The sequence below is a fragment of the Hylaeus anthracinus genome, unplaced genomic scaffold (genome assembly GCF_026225885.1).
Source record: "Hylaeus anthracinus isolate JK02 unplaced genomic scaffold, UHH_iyHylAnth1.0_haploid 12001, whole genome shotgun sequence".
NCBI lineage: Eukaryota > Metazoa > Arthropoda > Insecta > Hymenoptera > Colletidae > Hylaeus > Hylaeus anthracinus.
This window is the reverse complement of record NW_026534348.1, coordinates 22733808-22743283: the sequence shown is the minus strand read 5'-3', so window position 1 is coordinate 22743283 and position 9476 is coordinate 22733808. Positions and strand designations below refer to the sequence as shown.

Below are 9476 nucleotides of genomic sequence, written 5' to 3'. Positions count from 1 at the left end.
TTCTCCCTCTAGTTCGAACAAGTATTTTCTATGGTTTGTAAACATTATAATCTCACCTCTGCGTGGCTCTGTATTCCCCTGTGCGGACGTAGAAAGCCCGATTGTATACGTATACAGGGAACACGCGGTTAACAGCAGAGACGAAGAACTCCGTATCTTGGAGGCAACAGTCGTATGCATTGCCGAGAGAGCATTGCCAGCTATCAGTATTAGTTCGGCCGTCCTCATGCGCGGACCACGAGGCGTTCCACGCTACTACATTGTTACGACGATTTCATTAAAGAGAAACGAACCTCTGTGTTTACACTCATAACAACCGTGTTCGCCGAAAGTTTTTCCGTGTATTTCGTTCGAAACGGAGTAACGACGTTAGTGAATTTAATGCGGAGAAAGACCGACAACCAATCTCTCGAAAAAGAGTAACTCTCGAATGAGATTTTCCTAAAAATATCGCACGAAGTCTCATCGCGCGGCGCGCCGTAACAAGTATTGGGGGAATCGAGTACCGAGGAATGGATCGATAAAATAACAACGAATTAACGTCTGGTATCGTCGCGACTTTTGTGTCGGTTTATTATTTTTTTTTTTTTTTTTTTTTTTTTTTTTTTAGGTAAACGGGGAAAAAGGTATTCACGATGAAATTATTCGCTCTGTGATTGTTAGTGTTACGTAAAGGGAACAATGTATGGACTGTGCGACGTAAAGATAAATAACTGAATTAAATTAGTTTCACTCGCCGTAACTCTTCCGGGCGCAGCTGCTGTAATCCATTCGAACTAAGTCATTTGCGAAGCCGTATCGAGGAACGACTCGTTTCTTTCTTTTTTTATCATTCTTTGTTTGTCGACAAACAGCGGCATGCGTTTCTTTTTTTGTATTTTCTTTCATAATGGAAGGTAAACATTCAAGTTTGTAAGACATTGGTAACGAAAACCGGAGATCGGGAAAATTTCATTCGAATAATTAATTACGCATATTTTAAGACTTTTATTCGATCAAACAATTTCATTTAGTTCAAAATATTTCATTGCGGGCTCCAAATTCGATATTTGATTCAACGGATAGTAAAATAAATTTTCATCGTTTATTTCTTATTCGAGATTTTTATCTAAATAAGAATTTTATTTGACTACTTTATTCAAATAATAATTTGCAAATAAAACGAACCTATACAATGGAGTATTTTATTCTACAGTCCAACTTCTAAATTTGAATAATGAATCAACGTATAGCGTATAAAAAGTTGTTTATCGTTTCCTTGTTATCCGAAAGTTTTATCTAGGTAAGAAATTTGCCCACCTTCAAAGGAAACAGTTTGTTTCGACCCGTCATCAAGAACGGACGGAAATCGAACGCGTGCACGTGGTTACAAAGTAATTGGGAGATTTCGGTTCACATTTTGAGAAATCTTATCTCGACCATATTTCAATGATAAAAGACGGATAAGTCATTGTATATTGAAGATTAGTGGCATCGTGCGTTTCTTGAAATTCCGTGAAATGTGTCGTTTCCTCGCATCTATGTTGGCGACGAGATTTCGCAGGACGTCGAAAAGTCGCTCCACCGGACTCGATCTTAAATAAGGACGAACAATCGATTCCGTACATCTCTGCAACGGTAATCAATCCGTTGGAACCCGAGGGAACGCGAAGTTGTCTGAAAGTATAAGTTGATTGGAAGGATACCGTTTAACGATTCCGAAACAATTGTAGTTGTTGGGTACTCACGAGAAAGTCAAGAGATTTTGTAACGACTATGAAATATCAGAATCTATTGCTTTCGACGATTACGTTTGAAACAAGTGTTTGTGTGAAGATTTTGTAAGAGGCAGCAACGGTCGATCGAAGAATACCGATGAAAAAAAAATCTGGTAAATTCGAGTGATTTCAATGGCGTGAAATTCATCGCGGTAGGATAACTTCAGTTTTATCAAGCAACGTGAGACTGAATGTTGACATTGTGATTCTCGAACGTGACGCCTGGTAGAACGTGAGTGTTTTGACACGTGAGAAGATCGTTTTGATGGTTTTGTGGACCTTTTGATTATCGTGGTCTTTCTCAGAATTGGAGGAACAGTTCTCGCGCGTCATGGTACGTTTTCGCTCTGTTTATAATTGACGTGCAGTATCGTTATCATTGCCGTTAAAAGTCGCACACGATTTCTTATTACGATAGAGGTTCTACTTTATTAAAGAATTCGAAGTTTGAGATTAATTGATAACGCGCGAGGTGTTGGTAACTACACTGCACTGACATCTTTGTTACATTTTTCGTACTTTTAATTCTTATATGTATTTTAATCTTTAGGCCAATGATGCGCAACTTTGTTCACTGATGGGTCAAATAAAATAACGAAGTATATTTTAATTGTTAGTTTAGATCGGATTTGAAATACAAGCCACGTATATAATATAGCAGAGAAAAATATTGTTGGATAATACATATATGAAATAAAATTCTGTTTTCTCAGTTTAATTAAAATTCTCTGTTGTAAGAGTTGATATAATATACTAAGAGCATAGAAGTGAGAATTCTTAGTTAAAATATGAAATGATCGGAGTATTCTATTAAAACTTTGTATTTCATTGCTGGACTTGTTTTTAACTTTACTTTGTGAACTGGATAAACATAATGGGTCGGATTTTGGGCAAATAAAATTGGAAAGTTACGATTAAGAGCAGAAATTTAAAATAAATTATTGGAATAATTAATAGAATAGTATTAAAATTATTAAAAATATACCATTATGAAATATGTGATATTAACTCTGATGCAATTGTAACGATAAGATTGAATACAATTTGAGATAAAAGAAGTCAATCACTTTAGATGACGATGTCATAGCTACACAAGAATTTTCATCTTTTGCGTAATAAATATTTTTTATTTATACATACAATGAAATTGAAAAAGCCAACAATTTTGTATATGAATAAAAACAATTTACTAACAAGTAATTTGCTTATGAATCGGTACACAAGTTTATTACTTTTATCATTACTGTCTTTGCAGGGAAAGCAGGGAAAAATATTATATAGAACATATAGAAAATAAAATTCAGTTTTCTCAGTTTGTACACAATTATCTAAAATCATGATTGTGTTCTGGATTCATATTTCTCAGAACATCATTATTGATATTTAATGTCTTCTAATAATTATCAGGTCTTCTCGTGATTATTATTTTTCCTGCGTTTGTGATACTTTTTCTGGCTTCCCTCAAGTTTAATCAATAAATAGATTTTATTCTTTTCAATTTGATGTATACTTGATGGTTAGCATTTAAATGCATCCTAAAAAGGATCAACGGTCAAAAGTGAATGGTCGTTCTTGAAATTTGATGCATTTATTTGAATTTCTTGGTAAAGAAGTAGTGACTCCATATTTGGCACAATTATAGAATTATAACGTTAATTTAAGTGTTTTAATTTGATTACTTGAATTTTTGTCTCGATACAAATGAAACATTATGTACAGAAAGTCTTTGGTTAAATTAAACATGAAATTCATGTAATTTATTTGATTTTTAAAAATGTACATGTTGATCGCTAAATAATGAACTAAATTAATTGACCTAAATAGTACCGAAACATGCCTTCTCAATGATTTTAATTAATATATTAGTACTTTCACTTGAAATTGGAAATTCCGAATTTCGAATAGCATAATCGAAGAATCTCGTATCTGAAGAATTATTCAATACATAAATTTGATCACTAATAATGAAATAATTTAACTGGCCTAAATAGTTCAGAAATATGATCTTTTAATTCTTTCAATTAATATATTAGTTCATTCACTTGAAACTGGTAATTCTATATTTCGAATAACATAATCGAAGAATCTCGTATCTAAAGGTTTAATCGATGGTCAAACAAAAGTTAGATATATTTAATCCAGATGGAGTTTTGATCAAAGATTTAATCTATAACGATTAATTGTAAGTAACGTTTACGATACTCATTTTCCAACTTGAGTATGTATGATCCTCTTAATTGTTTTACACAATTGCACAATGGTTTTCCGCTTCTCTTAATTCCACGCGTTGTACACACGATACTGATACTCTCATTGGATTGATAAGAGCTGATGATTAAACGAAGCACGTGGTACCACGAGTTCGTTCTCCTTGTGCGTTGATAACGAAGGTTCATAGTTTCCTGGTCAATCATGTTGTCCACTTCTTTAATGAATATCACACTGTCATACGGTGATACCACGTGTTCGCGTCTTCCTGGAACGGGATCGCGAATCATTAAATTTCATAAATGTTTCTATTGGTTGAAACGAACGACACGTTCAGTTGACCAAATTACAAGGCTCGAACGATTACCAGCGATTATAATAGGGACTGATTCTTATAAAACGATCAAGCTATTATCTCTAAGTGTGTCGATAAAATGGCGAAACACGTCGTTCAAAAAACATTGTGTTTGAATTGATGATGTCGCGTTACAGAATGCATTAGTTTGTACGTGAAGGCAACGAGACCATTTCAACGTCAACTTTATTTCGTTCACTCTGGTACTTTTAATTTAAAAATGGAAAATATTTAAAACGTTGTTCGAACACGTGAGCGAGTATTTGTAATGATTATCACAGCAAATTTAGTATGAACGAGTACAGTTTACTTGACATAAATGTTCCCACTTTTCAAAAGGTATATTAAGTAGATACTAAAACATACGATAAAAGCAGAACGTAATTAAAATAAACATTTGAGAATAAAATGCTCGTCTACAGATAAAAATGTCATAACATATCAGTTACAATAAAGGTTTGTTTTGGAAACACTTGCACGAATCAAATTAATATAATATATACACGTGACAGTTGAAGCAATTATTAATGTAATTTATAACTATTGTTTAGTAATTAATCCTATTGTCACGCGTATTAAGTAAATTAATTTAAAATACAAAATGGTTTTTAAAGAGGGCCTTCATTATGGCTCACGGATTATTCAACGTGAGAAGTTTTTGACACATAATTAAGCAAATATGAAATTGAGTATATTTACAACTAGTAGTGAATTGATACTAATTAGTTAAAGAGATAGTGTAAGAGTGTAATGGATGAGCGTAAAATGTTGAAGTGTTACGGCTTAAAATACACATTAATCACTAAACCAAAATAATGAAATAAATTGAGAAACTTACATTCGAATTATGTAATATATAGTAAGTATTTGTTCTTTTTGTTTAAAAATAGGAGAGAAGGAGTTTCTTGATAAATTCTGTCCGTACAGATACATGAAAATTCCATCGAGTCGAGTCTACCTGAATAGAAAGTCAAGGTCAAGACAAGTTCAACGACCTGTCGTACGAAGTTATTCAAGGCCAAACATATAATAAGGTGATCTTAAAAGTACGTCTTGTTGACGTGTTGAAGATCGAAAGTCTGAGTATTTATGTGATCGATTCTTCTATGTAACTTATTTTTTCAATCACTGTGTTTTACTCGTATCTGTTCGTGATATTAAGTAGTATTCTCAGTGCGTTGTTAAAATTCTGTTGAAAGCTGATCCAACTCGTTTTAAGATTTACCGTTAGTGACGTATCGTATCTTCGTGGAGCCCAAAATGGAGGATAAAATGGGATTTAGGGCTTCGTGTAAAGAAAAAAACTCGGATAAAGAACATTTTTAGCGCAGTCTGATTTTATTCGGACAACTAGACAAACAAATCATAACGTAACAGAAGTATCAGAAGTACTCAGAAATAATATACACGCTTATACTAAATTTAACACGTATTTTTAACAGTTCTTCATAATTAGTTTTGTTCGTTACATAATTTTTAATACAAGCTACTGACAAATTATTTGCAATTAATCATACGTTAATGTTACTTATTGAAAGAGGTATATATATAAATTAAATATAAAATTAATTTTGAAACTTACAGTCTGATTGAAATAATAATAAAAAATGTTTGTTCTTCTCGTTTAAATTCAACTTTTCTTTTTCAGGACAATTTCTAAGATAATTTTGCACTATTCTAAGCACAGCTGATGTTCTCGTAATAGAAATTGATAATAAAGTTTTTAATCATGTTCACATTAGGAAATATTGGTAAAATATAATTCTTAAATTTCATGTTTCGCAAAATGTGTTAAGCGCGTTAATTCTTATTTAAAATCATTAGCATCAAGGCCATCTAAACATTTATTTAATTGATAATAGAGTTATCGAAAGGAAAGACAATTTTATGTTAAGGGGGCATTTCACTGTGAACGCACAAAAAATGCATATTTTCAATAATTTTTTTCTCAGGAACTATTGCATAAAACTGAATGAATGTTTTTTCTCCTTAAAGGTATGATTAAGGAAACTAAATACAAAATTTTTTTTTTTGGTAAAAAATATTTTGTCATTTATTTACAAAATAATATGCATGTGTGCAAAAAAAAGTTATCCGTTGGCGCAGGTGATTTTGGCTCTCCTGGTAATCTGAAACAGAAAATCGAAAAAGTTTATTAAACTATGTCGTCACATCTATCGTCGGAACCTCCAAGTAGTTGATATTTTAAATTTTACTTACAATTTCACCTGATTTACGGTACAAAAAAAGTGTTTTTTTTTCTCTTTCACAAGAAACGCTGCCATTTTGTTTATTTTCGATGAAATAAAGAAGTGGAGGTTCCGACCATAGGTGTGACGACATAGTTTAATAAACTTTTTCGATTTTCTGTTTCAGATTACCAGGAAAGCCAAAATCATCTGGGCCAGCGGATAACTTTTTTTTGCAAACATGCATATTATTTTGTAAATAAATGACAAAATATTTTTTACCAAAAAAAATTTTGTATTTAGTTTCCTTAATCATACCTTTAAGGGGAAAAAACATTCATTCAGTTTTATGCAATAGTTCCTGAGAAAAAAATTATTGAAAATATGCATTTTTTGTGCGTTCACAGTGAAATGCCCCCTTAAATTACAGCTTTTTCCTAATAGTTTGATTTTAAAACATTTATTTTCACTTCATTTTAATATGAATAATATTTTCGATTAATTGAATGAAAGACCACTCTTTGATGTTGGGCGAAGTAATGGTTTCCACAATTATTTTTTTATTTTTCATTCAATCATAATCTTCTATGACCTGGACAGATTAAAACGTTTCTTTGCAATAAAGGGGCGTACGTCCCTTTTGTGTTATATTCACTCAGACTGCACATATTAATGTATCTTTTCTACCCTCTAAAAAAGTGAACGCTTTAGAGTCTCGTCAACGTTTGTCACATCTCATATACGCTTTTTGCGAGTATTTTATTTTATTTATATAGTATTCTCACAACTTTCTGTTCCTATATATTTTATAAGCTCTTGTTATTAATTGTTTTTAATGCATTCAGTGATATCATATTCTCTCACTAAATGAAAATACTTTCAGTATTTTGTCTAATTTTTGTTTTAATAATTAGTTGGTAACTGTCTTAATTTGATGAATTTTAATTATCTCAAATGTATTCCATGATTTGATGTTCTCTCATTGATTACGAATCCTTTCGATGTTTTCTGCTATCCTTATTTTATTAATAAGGTCTGTCTTAATTTGAGGTATCTAAAATTTAGTATATTTCTTACTATACAGATCTAAAGTGCATCAATTTATACACAGTTACGAAGCACAACCTACGAAACACTATTAAAAGTAGACTTAAGGAGTTACGCAACGGGTTTTCTTTTTGCCCTATCTTTTAATCACTAATGCAATTAAGGTAATAGTAAGCTTGTCTCGCGACGTTTGGCTTACAACACGGAAAAGAGTTAAAAGCTTTACGAGACGAATTTATCCTGCGAACAATTGACGTACTCGTTGCCAGAGCTCTGCAAAATTTTGTCGACAAAACGCAGCTATTTCGCAGGTTCCTTATTCTACGATTTCTAGGCTCCTATTATTCTACAATTGAGAATTATTAACTTTCCGGGGGGTCTGCTAAAATAATTTATGGGCTCAGCTGAAACTAGTTCATTTAATAATAAAACCAATTCGGTCAAATTGATGTACTTCAAATTTTATTATAAAGTTGTTCAATTATTAACGATGCTTTTATCGCAATTTTAGAGGACAATTATTGTAGTAGAGAATTAATTTGATCGATAAATTAGTTTGTTACTTCCATCTCTAATAAGATGTGATTGTATGTATAACAATTATCCCTTCTGTTTTTTTGTCTTCATTTACTGTGCATAATTGATTTCTTGCGTACTTAGAACATTTAATGACTCGGATAGAAAGTCAGTAAAAGTTTTGTTTTATAAGTGAACACCATGTATACGGTTCCATGTATAAAATATTTCTCGAAAGGATTTTCACGATTTTGTTTATCTATAATTAAATAGGAAATAAAATAAAATAGATGAATGAAATATAATAAAACTAAATAAATAAATAAAATAAAATAAAATAAAATAAAATAGCAAAATTGGATATATTCCATACCATTAGTTAAAATGTTTATTAACAAATTTTAAGGCTTCTTTTAAGAATACCTACATGTACCAATACAGATCTACAATTTGTTCAATAATAATATAACGGTGCACATCGCAATCGCGAGAGAAAAGCACGTTCCATAAAATCTTTAAAACCTTATTTACGGTACAAGCCTTTGTGTTATCGCATTATTTGTTCAAGCTCCTTTTCCACGGATAAAACAGTTCTACCTTGATTCTTCAAATACTTTCACGGTATAGATTGCAATTAATATACAACTAAAGAGTGCGTGACATGAATTGCAAATACAAACCGTGTGAAAAACTTTCGAATTCAAATACATATGTACAGAATTTTTGAATGTATCAAATAAGTAAAAATGAAGTAATTCATTTCAAGTAGCGATTAAATGATCGATAACATCGGTTTTATTACAATTTAATATCACGCCGGCTTACTCGCTAAACATTCTTTTGCACTTCGGATATAGTTCTGTTAAAAAAACTATCTTCACGATACAACTAGTTATTTTTAGTGGCGATAAGTTTTAAAACTAGGTCAGGTAGAACATTGCCCGTATGAGGATCTATAGTTGTAATTTTTGTATGTTAAGTTCATCTCTGAAGTTGTGTCCACGTACGAAAAATCCTGTAGAATTTGTATCAATTAAACTACGCATTTAATGCATTTATGATGCAAGAAAATATGACAAATATATGTTAAACATAATCAAAAGGTCTCTGTACTTATGCAAAACAAAACATTAATATTATTATATTATTTAAAAAAATATATTTTGCATACACTATGCATAGTTTATGTATGTTTTCTATGTGTATGCCATAAATACATCAAACCGGCAGTCTAATAATAATTTTTTGTTATCATTTTATGAAGTACAGTAGTACTTTTATTATTTGTCCAATTAGCAGTTTCAAAGGCAAGTAGAATCTGTTGTAAAAGAAAATAAATAAAAATATAAAAATCTGATTCAGCTGTTTTATTTTTAATTTTCATCTATACATATGTTTTTTTCT

The 9476-nt window shown here is 31.3% G+C and overlaps 1 protein-coding gene across 2 annotated transcripts in view; it reads left to right on the top strand.

The window, feature by feature from the left end:
- Positions 1–9476, top strand: part of LOC128891202 (uncharacterized) — a 46037-nt gene continuing 36561 nt past the window's right edge. The window contains exons 1-2 of one of the 2 annotated variants that reach the window (XM_054150522.1): positions 1–626; positions 1273–2091. The gene's annotated coding sequence lies outside the window, so the exon portion shown is untranslated. Of the gene's footprint in view, positions 2092–9476 lie in introns of both variants that reach the window. The other variant, XM_054150521.1, reaches the window with a different exon arrangement.